Source organism: Rhinopithecus roxellana, chromosome 2 (assembly GCF_007565055.1).
Source record: "Rhinopithecus roxellana isolate Shanxi Qingling chromosome 2, ASM756505v1, whole genome shotgun sequence".
In the NCBI taxonomy this organism is placed as follows: Eukaryota; Metazoa; Chordata; class Mammalia; order Primates; family Cercopithecidae; genus Rhinopithecus; species Rhinopithecus roxellana.
In genome coordinates, this window is record NC_044550.1 from 36,644,028 (window position 1) to 36,658,968 (window position 14,941).

The 14,941-nt window shown below is 42.1% G+C and overlaps 1 protein-coding gene across 1 annotated transcript in view; it reads right to left on the bottom strand.

Moving 5' to 3' along the window:
- SHROOM3 (shroom family member 3) overlaps positions 1-14,941 on the bottom strand; it is a 203,691-nt gene that overhangs the window by 144,345 nt on the left and 44,405 nt on the right. The window lies entirely within an intron of this gene.

A 14,941-nucleotide genomic window follows, 5' to 3' on the forward strand; every position in this document is an offset into this window, starting at 1 on the left:
AATTCTTTTGAATTTTCCTTTTATCTCTTTACAGCTTGGCTTAAATGGCTTCAGTGGTTTCCCATTGCCAGAAGTTTAAATTTCAAACAACTTTGTTTGACCCTTCACACACTGGCCTCTGGTCCACTCACTGTTCCCCAAGAACCACAAGAGCATTCCTAATCCTGAGCCTTTGCTTCCAGTGACTGGCCTCCTCCCAACCCGCTTAATCTCATCATCTCAAAATCCCAGTGGTGTCGTACTGCATATTCAAGAAAGCTGTCAACCATTCAAATCCAGTCACCTCTATTTTGAATTCCTTGAACACCTCAAATCCTGGTCCTTGTTCTAATCTGAGACCCAATTGCAGTCATCCTTACCCTGTTTTGGGGGGTTAGGGATGTCATATGTATATTCAACAAGCATTTATTGATCAGGCTTTAGACATTCAGAGATGAGGAAGACAAAGTCCTTGCCCTCACTGAGCTCATGATCCATTAGAAGAGATAGAAAGTAAACAAATAATTGCTTTGTTACTTTGTAACAAAGTACATTGGCCATAGCCTATATCAGAAGCACATATAAGACACAATAGTGGCCCAAAGATAGAAACAATCAGGAAAGAATGAGCCAACATTGAGGGCATGAAGTGTGTGGCTCATCTTTCCTGCTCTCAACCAAATTTGCCCTCCTTCTGGCTGATCAAAAACATGGAGCTGGATCTGAAATATTTTGAGATCCTGTCCTACTTAACTCTGAAAATGACAGGCTCTGACCAGTTTCCCCTCCCCACCACCAGCCTCTCCCTGGAGTATATTTCCACCTTCCTTTCTATTTAGTTCACCTCTACCTGCTTATTTATTTGTTTAAAATGTGAACCGACTGGTCAGGGATAGTAATCTAATTCTGCATTTGGTTTGAGGCCAATGCATTGAGGGCATTCAATAAATAATGGTGTTTGGTGAGCCTTTCCTAGATCCTGGCTGCTTATGTCCAAGATGAAGCTAGGACCTTCAGAAGCAAGCTCAAGAGATGATGAATGAAGGGAGGTGGAGCTCTGAAGACCATGAAGGCAAATTTGCTCTGGTTGCCTGGCTCAGAGATTATGCACCTGTGTGTAGGCTTGCTGGGGTGAAGCCTGTAACATGCAAATGTTACTTCTGTGCGTTGGCTAGGGTGTGCCCTTCTTCCTGACATGGTTTTCCCTGATTCAATCTAGGTAAAAGTACACAAAGGCTTCCTCCCTATGGGCATATAGGCCTGTGTTTACTTGCCTTCATTAAGGAAATTCTCCTTCCTGTGGGTGGGTGGTTCTGGGAGGGGTGAAACAGGTGTCTCTGTCGGATTGAATGGGCTGTCCCAAGGGAGCATGAGCAGGGAGAAGATGGAGAGGCCTTAAAATAAAATCTCATGGCCCGGCACGGTGGCTCACACCTGTAATCCCACCACTTTGGGAGGCCGAGGCGGGCGGATCACGAAGTCAGGAGATCGAGACCATCCTGGCTAACACGGTGAAACCTCGTCTCTACTAAAAATTAAAAAAATTAAAAAATTAAAAAATTAGCCAGGCGTCGTGGCAGGCGCCTGTAGTCCCAGCTACTCAGGAGGCTGAGGCAGGAGAATGGCATAAACCTGGGAGGCGGAGCTTGCAGTGAGCCGAGATCGCGCCACTGCACTCCAGCCTGGGCGACAGTGCCAGACTCCGTCTCAAAACAAAATAAATAAATAAAATAAAATAAAATAAAATCTCATGAACAATATGTGTTCATCCATTCATCAAGGCATCCTTCCTGTCCATCCACTGAATGATAGGCACTTAAATTACAAAGCTGAATATTATGGGACTTGGCTCATGGGAGAGCCTCAATAAATATTTCCTGCATTAATGATTTAAATTAATACATTGGCTTTACTTGAAATATTTCCTACCAGTGGGACATTGTAATTTCTGTACAACAGATACTATCCTGTATATTTCAGCCCATAGTTAAAAGAGGGATGGTCTGCATAAAAAGGATATTCCAGCATATTCCCTACATTCCTGGACTTCGATCCCCCATTTCTTCACTTTTAACCTTCTTCCCATTTAGGTACGCATGCAGCCCCTTTAGTTTGACCCACTACTTGGTTTCGCCTGGCCTCTGAGAGGCAATTCAAATACAGATTGCTTGCGGCAACTCTAGGTGGTTCCGACTAAGCCTCCAGCTCTCTGCTTTTAAGCTGCAGATTCACAGGCAGCAAGGAGTTAGAGAGACACCAGGGGTGCTGGCTCCCAGTGTCAGCGAGATCATCCGGCTTTTGGGCATTTTGGCTTGCACAGCTGCGTCTCCCATTCTCCATCTGTAGAACGGCAATGATGCCAACCAGCTCAGAGACAGAGCAAGGGCTGGTGAGCTCATAACTGGAAAGGACGTACCCAAGAACAAAACAACATTATGAGGCAAAATTCTGATTTTATGGTCCCTCAATACCAAGCCTCATACTGTTTCTGGCTTTTCTGCTTCTGTGATTTTGGTACATTACTTCCAAGGAGGAGGTCTGAATAATTAGTATGACTAGTCTTCTCAAGCACAGGCTCCCATATTTAGAATGGATTTGGCACCCGGTTGTGGCTGGCTGCTAATCAAACACGCCAGCAGGTGAGCGTGAAGAGCACCTGGTTTAAAGAAGCACTTCTGACGCAGGAGAGCATTTTTTAAAGTGTCACTCGAAGCTGGATTCAATTACATGACAAGTTTGAAAAGAAATCATGTTACAAAATGAGAAAGCGATCTTTATGATTAAAGATGCAGAAATCTTTGCAGATTACAGCTGACAACACACATAGACACACACACAAAGACACCAATGAATTATTGCCCTCCTACCCGCCCCCACAGGGTATACAAAACAAATTCTTTGAGCGTGAACTATGGGGGTCTCTCTAGAAGAAAACTCCCCCTTTATCTGCTTGTAATAATCTGGCAGCTGACAAAAATGTTAGCAACATAACACAAGAGAGGAGCTAAAATCTAAAACAAACACCATTCAGAAAGGAAAATAGCAAAACCAATATATAAGCAAAATTATGGTTACAAGAGTAACCATAATTACTCTCGTATTATAACTTTCTAACATAAGAGTGAACAAGCAGACATTATTTCGAGTTTTAAAAAAAGAAGTTTGCAGAAATAAGATTCCTTTAGGGAAAAGGTTGTCTAACCTAAAATCAGCCCAAAGGTGACTGGAAGAGGCAGTCAACATCCATTTTACTCTTGTGTGCCAAGTAAGAACTTGCCATTTACTTAACGGGGGAAGGAAGAGTAATGCTGTAGTGGTGTCTTCTCATTTGTTCCTTCTCCCCAGAAAGCTTCACGCAGGAATACTGGCTAATAGGAAACACAGGCCCCTGAAGCCCTCACTTACATGTTTCGTTGCCTTCTTGAGTTTTGGGTCCCAAGTCTGGGAAGCATCAGAGCCAGGCAGCCACCCTTGCTTACCACCATATCCGCAACAGGCCAACAATGAGATTGGCATGGGAGAGGAGGGCAGCCCAGAGGGAAGAGGAAGAGGCTCTTACTCACCACGCACTCAGAGCTGGCACTGGTTATAAAAACAATAGAACTCCCCCATGTAGGTGCACCTCCCAGCCAATTTGCCTCACCGCCAATTTGCAGTGATAGACCTTGCTGTGGGCATGAAAGGGAAGGGAGCTGGGATGTGGGGATGTGGAAGAAACCTCAAGCACTTTTTGGAGAAATATTCATTTCAGGGTGGGTTTTGTGAATCCAGAGGCTCTTCAGAGGCTATCTACCTCAAATGTAGGTAGCAGGGAGTTATATATGGGTTTATTAGGTACTCAGTAAGTGATTGCGGATTGTTCCATTAGGGTTATTTAGAACATCTCCTTATAACTAGAGCTAGTCTGTTGAGGGGCACTAGCCAAAGATGTGAGCAGTTGACTTGTGGCTGCCTCAAGGGGACTGCCTTACGCTGTCTGGGGGGATAGCGATTCTCTCTCTCCCCAAAGCTCACATCGGTATCCACACGGGTAAGGGCTTACAGATCCATAGGAGTCCTTGGTTGGTCTGTGTCATTCAAGACTGAATGCCCCTCCCTTCCCAAGAGGTTAGGTCATGTTTAGGGTTAGCAAAAGTTTCTTCAGAGGTAGTAAACAAATCATCTCTCTTGATCTGATCCCCATAGCACTCATTTCCTAGGGTCAGACTGCAGAGGTATCGGAGGAAGGAGAAGATAAGAAGGGATCATTTCATTTCTGTCTTGCTCTTGAATTCGCTTTAAAAATATTAGCTATCTTGCCTTATTCCTGAAGGCCATTTTAGAGCTTTGCAGATAAAGGCACAGGAAAAGATAAAAAGGAAAGGTCTTCCTGGATAAATTATGCTATTTAAAGTTTTGAACCCATTTGGTCTGCTCGCTTTGTATGCCAGAAAACTAACCTTTAAAAATATCCTTTTGAAAGGATATTTTGACTAAAAAAAAAAATTTTTTTAAAGACATGAGATCTCACTCTGTCACTCAGGCTGTAGTGCAGTGGCATGATCATAGCTCACTGCAGCCTTGAACTCCTAGGCTCAAGTGATCCTCCTGCCTCAGCCTCCTGAGTAGCTAGAACTACAGATGTGTACCACCACATCTGGCTGATTTTTTTTATTTTTTTGTTGAAACGGGGTCTTGCTATGCTGCTTACTAAAAATATTTTATTTTTTATTTTTACTTTTATTTTTAAATTTTTGGGGTACATATTAGGTATATATAAAAATATTTTTGATTTGTTTAATTCAACACTTATGTCAGAGGCAACCCATGCATTGGAAATAACTAACACTAATCAACCAACCATCTAACATCTGTTATAAATATACAACATCATATAATTCATTTCTGGATTTTCTATATATTTGGTGCTATTAAAAAATCAGGATGAACGAAAGCAGAGATGGAAGTCTCTATCTGTTGACTCATGTAACAGGCTTGGCAAAAGCTTTCTTTGACGTCACCCCGCCCAACCTCCAATCCCAGTTTGTGTTGGGTGGTGTTGGCTACTTCCCCTGAGCTACCAAGATGCCACTCAGGGCACAAATTGAGTCATTAAACCCTGCCAGACCTGACCTCCAGGAGGGGAAAGGTATTTTAGGAGAGGCACTGAGCCCAGTTCCCTGCATCCTCACTTCCAAGGCACTCCCTCTGACTCAGAGGCTGGAGTCCTTGGTTTTGGTTCATAATCCCCAGGCCTAGTGATGAGGGTGGTTTCCCCAGTGCAAGCAATTGAAAAGTTTCGACTGAACACATTCCCACGACTTCCAAAACTTGGATTCATTCTTGAAGCACACAGAGTTGCCATTCTGGGTAGAATTTTTTACCTTCACAGTTTGTTTCTCCTTTAGCAAGTCTCTCATTGCCTGATGGAGCCAGTGATTGTGAAGTTACCACCAGCTTCTAAAGATCCTGAGCACAGCCTTCTTCTCAAAAAATTATAAAGGAAACATTGAATTTCACACAGGAAAAAGGAGAAAAGGAGCATTAATTATTCAGAGTAATATTCCCTTTTGAGGCCTTTCTTTCCCCCTGAATATAATGATTCTTCTGATGTTCTCATTTTTACTACCACAGTTCCGTTCTTGATCATATTACCAGGGTGGGGCCGAGCCCTCAGTCTTTATGTTTTCATTAGACCTAGAAAAACAATAAGGAAACAGAGAGGCTGTGCCTACTGCATCTGCAAGAGTTTGGTTCAACCTCTGTGGGTCCATCTTTTCTTGATACAGTGTGCTCAGACAGAGAAGCACTGTGATATTTTCTTTCTTTGGAAAACCCCTGGTTTCTTAAATAGGAGTATATATCATAGAAATATCTTTTCTCTCATCCAGGAATGAATTCAAAGGCTATAATCCTTGGACAATTACAGTAAGTCCTCAGTTAATGTCGTTAATAGGTTCTTAAAAACTACGACCTTAAGCAAAATGAGTTCTAGTTAAACCAATTCTACCATAGGCTAATTGATAGAAACAAGAGTTAAATTCTTATGGTGTATTCCTGGCCACAAAAACATCACCAAACTTCTAAATAAAGACCAAAGAACTTCTAATATTAATCATTGAAATAAATGTGAACTATGTATGCATTTAAGAAAGATTAATAAAAACAAGTAAAATAATTATTTACCCACTTCTTCCAGTTAAGGGCTTTGGTTGGCCATGACCTATCCCAGCAGCTCAGGGTGAAAGGTGGTTACCAGTCCTAGCCAGGATGTCATCCCATTACAGGGCGCACTCACACACAAACCCACACTCATTCAGACTGGGACTGAATGAGTAGACATGCCAACTCATCTAACATGCATATCCCTGGGATGTGGGAGGAAAACAGAGTCCCTGGGGAAAACTCACACAGACATGGGAAGAAAGTGCAAATTCTACACAGATAGTGACCCCAGCTGGAAATCCATTTTTTTTTCTCATCAATTTATAGTGAAACAGTGTTGAACAAAACAATGTTATTTGAGGACCTGTGGTATAGGCAAATGAGACTGCTAGGCACATTAGGAAAAGTGATTTTAAACTACTACTAATAGTAATTTCAGGGCTGCAGTAAAAGGCTGCTTCTGAGTCCTTAGCTATACTTTATGTGAAAGTGACTACAGAGAAGGTTCATTAAATAATTACCAACTTCTTTTCCTTAGAGTTCCTAATGGTTGGAGTATTTATTAAACAAGTAGGGCTCTGTGTATGTCTTTCCACCATGAGGTCTGTCAAAAATTTTAAAATAGCTGGATGTTTCTTGAAATATTTGTCACATGGCAATTAAAACAAATTAATGAAGAACATCTTGAAATTTCAGAATTGCTACAGAAGAAAACAAGCTTTCAATAAAATAAAAGGGAGATCAATCACACATTTTATCCATTTATGAAACATGCTCAGGGCAAGGTACTCAGACATGGAGAAGCATTCCCAGGAACCATCTTGGAGAACTGGACTTGGTAACATGAGAGCTGGGAAGTCCTAATTCTTGGTTATGAAGCATCTAACACGAAGATAATTGGTTTGGATACCAGAAGGCTAACTTTTACATGAGGCACCAGGGCTAATGCCCACAGATTTCACACAGGACAATGTTTCTGATGTTGAAATCCTAGGATTGATCTGACAGCACAAACCAAATGCCAGCAGTTTCCCTGGAGCTCTGCTGCATGCTTTTGCCATCCCTGCTGATCCAGAGGACCTCACATCTGGAGTTGCTCCTATGGTGAAGGAACCACGGAGTTTCTCTGAGCACCTAAGGTTACTCTGCTTCAAGGAACTCATGAGTGTGTGGACAGAAAATATCTCTGAGGGATTCCCAGGAGAGACTCCAATGAAAGACGAAAAGTGAGTACACATAGGCTGTTGTTCCATTTCTCCAGAGGCCTTTCGGACCTGACTTAGGCAGGACAGAATTCCTTTGGAAGAGTCCCTGAGTTTCACATTTCTAGAATTCCACAACCTGAATGGTAGGTCTGGCTGTCCCTCCATCAGGCTGTACTTATTTAATAAATGCCCCAACCATTAGGAACTCAAGGGGAAACGAGTTGGAATTAGAAGCCATTGTTTTTTGGTTCTGGTTTTTTTCTTTCATGACCAGCTCATGTCAAGTCCCAAAATGAAGAGAGAGCAGGTCTCAAACTAGGAGAAGAGATTTACACTTTCTCTCACCAAAAGGAGGATTGTAATCCCCCGAACATGGTTGATCAGTGAGTGACCCTTGAGTTAGCAGAAGCTGGAGCTACTGTGTAATGGCCATATGGATAAGGAGACAGTCAGAGACAAGGTGTCCACATGGTTCAGTGAGGGTCCTCCTCTACCTTTAGCTTGCCCTCTTTGAACACATCTAATTGCAGTCTTCTAGGGTAATTTTGAAGACAGAAACTTTAAGATGATAATATCAGCTTAATAAAGACAGGAGGTTTTGTTCCCATCTCCCCCCACTCTCCTCTGGCCCCTGCAGTATCCTCAGCATAATCCCCAACACATAGTAGGTGCTCAATAAATATTTGTGGAGTAAATACAATGATGCTATTGCTGGAATTAATGGATAGTCAAGCCTGCCTCAGGAAAGGGTGTGGAATTGTCACAAAAAGATTCTTAAAGGAAACACGGTCTATCAATTCTGCTTTTAGAGTGTGTGTGTATGTGCTAACCCAGTTCAATACATCTCTTTCCTTCTCCCTCTAAGTCACACAAACATTTTATCCTGCTTATATAATAAAATACAGTTATTTTTAAAAGTTTAAAAATAAAGTCAGCCTTCAAAGAACAAGTGAATACATATATGAAATATGGTTAGAGATTGTTTTGAATCATTTTAGAATTTGAAGATGCTTTCTCTTTTTGCAACACTACTGATGAAAAGCTTAGAGTTTGATAAATTATAAACCTAATGAGGCTTCTGACTCCTCTAGCTAGTCATTAGCTGCCAGGAAATGATCATTATTACTTAATTACAAGATGAAACTAAACATTGAGAAATGTTGAAAGTGATCTGATTGGCCAATACACTAAGGACTAATTTCACAGGCATGCCCTCTACATACCAATTAAAGCTGCATCACCATAATAAAATGCTGCATGCTGCTGGCTGTGTTCTATGTTGTCATTTTCAGATTAGAACAATAAAAAGAATTCCAGTCTAGGGCACTTCCTGGCCACCAATGGCTGCTAGGCCTTTCTATACCTTGGTGGATAAGGTCTCCTCCTGAGGGCTTATTGCTCCTCAGGAAATGCCCCTAATTCTACACACAAAATAAGAGGCAGTCTTAAAAATAATAAAGGCAACAAATCAATCAATTATCTGTTTTCCTAGCTGTCAGGTAGAAAAATACCAAAATGCTTTCCAAAAGGAAAGTATATATGTAACACTCTCATTTTGATTTTGAGGGACAGTTTATTAGCAGAGTGAGAATGGGTGTTAAGGGAGAATGCTGAGGACTAGCATTCCATTAGTATGGGCTCTACTGGCACACAGATTTAAAAACACCATCAAGAAGGGGTCTCCAGGATAAAATTTCCCATTCTAGCTCAATGCATTATAACATCTATGTCATTTTGTACCGATACTGATTTGATAAAATGTCATCTGCTTTTCCTTTCCGGAGTCTCCCTTCCATTTGCCTGGTATTAAAGGATAGCATGTTGGTTGAGACTAGGGGGCCTGGAACTCCCAGACTGCCTGGGTTCCAATCCCAATGCTATTATTTAAACATTCTATTTGGTATTTGGTGAGAAGGAGAGAGAGAAAATGAAGATTTTTTTGCTGAAACAAAGGCACTACCCAACCCAAGTAGAATAAGGTGGGTTGCAAGATTTCTTTTTCTTTTTTTTTTCTTTTTTTTTGAGACTGAGTCTTACTCTGTCCCCCAGGCTGGAGTGCAGTGGCGCTCCACTGCAGCCTCCACTTTCCAGATTCAAGCGATTCTCATGCCTCAGCTTCCTGAGTAGCTGGGACTACAGATGTGTGCCACCACATAGAGACTCACCACGTTGGCCAGGGTGGTCTCAAACTCCTGGCCTCAAGTGATCCCCCTGACTCAGCCTTCTAAAGTGCTGTGATTACAGGCATGAGCCACTGTGCCCAGCTGCAAGATTTCAATTACCAATTGATCACCTGGAGTTTAGAATAGTCATGTGACTTATCAAAAACGGATTATAACAGCTCCTACCTCCTGAGGAGTTGTGAGGATAAAATGAGCAAAAACACCTTTAAACTGCACACTATGTGCTCTATAAATGCTGGGTTTTTCTTATTACTGCTTTTTGTTCTATTTGAGGGGTAGAGCTGCAGGAAAAAGATCCAAGAAATTAGTATTCCAGAGTGGTAAGGGCAGCATGGATACTCACCAAGGTGTCTCCATGAAAACTTAATCCCCCCGAGTAGACACAGCAGATCCAATTTCCTAGGAATATGTATTAGTTTTAATTCACCTTTTTAAAGCCTAATACTTGGGACTTTTTCTAGCAATACTGCTTGTAGTCCTGCCTCATTACTATATCACTAGCTAAAATGGTGATAGAAACTCCAAACATAAATCGTCTGTACTTGTCTCCATTTTGTCATTTCCCATTCTCCCTTCAACCCACTGCAGTTCAGCCTTCTTCCCCCTCCATCCCCAGTAACAGCTCTATCAAAGTCACCTCTTGCCAAGCCAATGATTTGTGTTGATGTCATGGACCCCTCAGCAGCATCTATCACAGCTCACTATTGCCTCCTTCAACACTTCCTTTTCTTGACTTGCACACTACCACATCCTACTGAGTTTTTCTCCTTGTCCCCAACTCACTGTTTCTTTTAAGTAGCCTTTGCTGGGTCCATCTCCTTGTGAGGTTGATGTGTCCCAGGGCTTGGTCTTCATGTTTCTATCTACATTCTTTCCTAGTATGAGGGATTCCAGTCCTTTGACCTTAAATATTATTTATATAAAGTTGGTAACTCTCAACTTTGTCTCTCTGGCTGTCTCTGTCCCTCAGATTCCAAACTCTTTCATACAATTACTTGCCCGGATGTCAGATTGGTCTATACAACATAATAAATCTAAACTAGAACTCTCAATTCTGCTGTTCCCAAGCCCTCAACCTCTACTCTACAAACGTGCTGTTCTCCAGTTTTCCCCATCTTGACTCATGATCCCATTACCATCCAAATTATTCAGATAAAACCCAATGTCTCCTCCATCGTTTCTTCCCTTAATCCTTTTATTCAACCATCTGCAAGTCAATTGATCCTATCAGTCCCAAATTCCATCACTTCAGCTGTCTTCACTGCTACCACCCTAAGGCAAGCTACCACCATCTCCTTAGATTGGTGTAATAACTTCCTAACTGGTCTCCCTCTTTGCTTCGACTTTTTCCCTCATTGACGCTATTTCCTCAAAAAAAGGAATCTCAGTGTGATTTCAAGAAAAAAAGTTGATAATAATTGTTCCTTTGCTCAAAATGCTCCAATAGCCTCATGCTATACTTAGAATACAATTCTTACTATGGCCTATGAGGCCCTACGTGATGTGGCCCCAACTCTGTTCACTGTGCTGCTGTCATACTGCTAATGTTGTTCCCAAGTCAAGGCCCTTGCTCTTGGGATTTTTCTCTCTGCCTGGAATGGCCCACATCTCTATGTGGCTGGTTCTTTCCTATTATTTAGGTTTCAGTTCAAAAGTCACGTGTCCTTGTGGCCAGGTGCAGTGGCTCATGCCTGTAATCCCAGCACTTTGGGAAGCTGAGATGGGTGGATCACCTGAAGTTGGGAGTTTGAGACCAGCCTGGCCAATATGGTGAAACCCCATCTCTACTAAAAAAATACAAAAAATTAGCCGGGCATAGTGGCGGGTACCTGTAATCCCAGCTACTTAGGAGACTGAGGCAGGATAATCACTTGAACCCAGGAGGCAGAGGTTTCTGTTAGCCAAGATTGTGCCACTACACTCCAGCCTGGGTGCAACAGAGCAAGACTCCATCTCAAAAAAATAAATAAATACAAAAAAGAAAAATAAAGTCACCTGTCCTTCTCTGACCCTTCTATTAAAGTAGCTCACTCAATCTCTCTCTATCCCAAGACCCTGTTCCATTTTCTTCATAGCACTTATTACTGTCTGAACCTATCTTCTTTGCTTATTTGTTTTTTGTCTGTATACCCCTATGAGACTGTAAATTCTATGAAAACAAATACCTCATCTATCTTATTCATCCTACAATTCCCATGCCTGCACTCCATGAATATCTGTTCAATGAGTTCATTCTCTCTAAGTGTAACAGCAGTTTACAAATTATACATGATGGCCCATTGGAACCCAGTAGCCCATCCACATAATTCACAATAGCTAAGAAAGTGCTGGAACTAGGGGCAAATTCAAGTGGAGTATATGTCTAACTGTAATCCACAGTCAAATAAAAAGTACGTTCAATTCTATGTTCCTTTAGCTCTTTCCAGGCTTCTCCAATTCATTATCAAGAATCCTCAAAAGCTCATGGCAGAGTCACCCACATTCTCTTTCTTCTCCTTCTTCCTTAAGTTTCCTTGTCTAACAGGAAGCAAATCACTTTATTGTGACTGATTGAATGGAAAAAAATGATTTCCCCATGTCCCAGCTTCCTATAATCCAATGGTCACTCCCTGATTTATCCAAAACCTGGCCTGAGCAACTCGGCTCTCTCAGACTCTCCTTTCAAGAGCAGGTCTGCTAGACTTCGCCTGTGGCTTTTTACTACACAGGATACAAGTGCCACCAGTTAATGCATAGGAGAGCTCTACTACCTAGAGTTTTGCTTTGAAGGAAACAATTGGTGGCAGAAATGACCTCTGACTTTACCTTTCTGTTATCACCTTTTCTGCTGCATCTAATGAAGCTGCAAGTGCTCTAGCTGGTGTAAGGAAGAGGACTGGGCTGAAAGGTAGGCACTCCTGGTCCCACTGTAACCATTTCATGAAATTTTGGGCAAGTCATTTAACTCCTCTGAGCCTAGTCTCTTTATCTGTAAAATGAGAGGCTTTTAGTAGATGACCCCTAGTTCTAGCTGTGCATGGTGTGAAAATACAGTGAACCAGTAAATGCAAAACAACGAAACTAGCGAGTGTAGCTGGTTATGATTGGTGCAGTGTTACTGTAGTCAAAAGACAATAGAAGGCAAGGTCAGCTTGGCCAGAGGACTAGACTGAGTCCTGCATCATTGACTGCAACTTCTAGAGACGGGACTTCCAGGGATTAGCAACTTCCCATGGAAATTTCCTGGTTCATATATAGGCTAAGGACTCCAAAATGCACACATCCAGCCCAGTTTTCACTCCTAAACACCAGATTTACACACCAATCTGCCTCATTAACATCTTCACCCGATTTAGTAGCTATACACAGTTTACAATGTTTAAAACCCTTCTCACCTGTTCCACTTCTCATCTTTTCCATCTCACAGTTGATGGCAGTTCCAGCCACTTGGTACTCAAGTCTAAAAGCTTGACTTCTCTCTTTCTGTCACCCTACATTTAACATTCCAGTAGATAGTGTTGTTTCGACCTTCAAAATAAATACAGAATCCAACAGCATCTCCCATCTCCCCCGCTATGATCCAGGTCCAAGTCAGCAGCGTCTCTGTCCTGGATCCGTGCCACAGCCTCTGGAATCCTTGCCTTGTCTTTACCTGCTCACCTCCAGTCTTCATAGCCAGAGTGATTATTCTAAAATATAAGCCAAATTATGTTGATTCTTTGCTCAAAACCCTGCAATGTTTCATCATTTCACCCAGAATAAAAGCGAGTCCTTACAACAGGCTGCGAGTCCCCATGTGATCCACTCCTCCCCACACACCCATTACCTCTTTGACCTGATCTGGTACTATGCTCCCCCTCTCACTCTGCCCCAGCCACAGTGGCCTTCTTGCTCTTTTTCACACAGACTAGGCATGGTCCTGGCCTTAGGGTCTTTGCACAGACAATTCCCTTTACTAGATGTCCCCATAGCTACCATCCTCATCTCCTTCATATGTTGCTTTGGCATTGAGGCTTACCCTCACTTCTTTATTTAAAATTACAACCGGCTGGGCATGGTGGCTCATACCTGTAATCCTAGCACTTTGGGAGGCCAAGGTGGGCAGATCCCTTGAGCTTAGGAGTTAGAGACCAGCCTGGGCAACATGGCAAAACCCCATCTCTACAAAAAATATGAAAAAAAAAACTTAGCTGGATAATGGTGCACACACCTGTAGTCCCAGCTATTCAGGAGGCTGAGATGGGAGAATTGCTTGAGCCCAGAAGGTCCAAGCCGCAGTGAGCCAAGATCACACCACTGCATTCCAGGATGGGTGACAAAGCAAGACCCCGTATCAAAAAAAAAAAAAAAAAATCAGCCTGTCCCCCTTTTTCCTACTCTAGAACTCCTGATCCTCTTCTCCATTTTTTCCCATGCACTAATCTTTGAATACTATTTCTTTATTTTAATACTTATAATTTTTAAATGCCCTTCAAATATTCTTTCTAGTTATAGATTCATGTAGGCCGAGCGTGGTGGCTCAAGCCTGTAATCCCAACACTTTGGGAGGCCGAGACGGGCGGATCACGAGGTCAGGAGATCGAGACCATCCTGGCTAATACGGTGAAACCCCGTCTCTACTAAAAAAAACAAAAAACAAAAAATTAGCCGGGCGAGGTGGCGGGCGCCTGTAGTCCCAGCTACTTGGGAGGCTGAGGCAGGAGAATGGCGTAAACCCGGGAGGCGGAGCTCGCTGTGAGCTGAGATCCGGCCACTGCACTCCAGCCTGGGCGACAGAGTGAGAATCCGTCTCAAAAAAAAAAAAAAAAAAAAAAAAGATTCGTGTAAATTACTTTTTATAAAGTAGTTATGTTTAACATTTATTATCTATACCTAACCCTGAATATAATATAATCCCAACTAAGGCAGGGATTTTGGCATGTTTTATCCCCGGCACAAAGACACGGTAAGTATCTGCTAAGTAAAGTAAAGGACGAGTATCACTGCAGGTTAGGAGTAATCCCAACGTCTGTGCCCCACTGTATTCACTTCCTGGAAACGCATTAATTTGTTTAAGGTTCACTAACCATTGTTCACATTTCCTCTTGGTTGATCCCATCCTCATATCAAGAATCGCATGAGAGATCCAACCTGCTCACTGAACCACAGGGGCAAATAATGATAAACCTGCTCTCTTTGATTTTAAGGCTATTTCCTCAGTGAGCCAAGGATTTCAGAAACAGGGAAAAATCTGGTGATCTATATAAATTAATTTTCTAATAGTGAAAGAAGTAGCCAAATATCATTCTAACGTAAGATCTAAGATCCCTTCTTGGACTACTTTCCTAACATCAATGTTAACTCTATAATTTTTTCATATCTCACTTTCTAAAAATTTTTAAAGCCGTTTCTAGGTTTCTTTTGGGGAAATCATGCCCATATTTTCAATGCCTTTTCATACAGACCTATTAG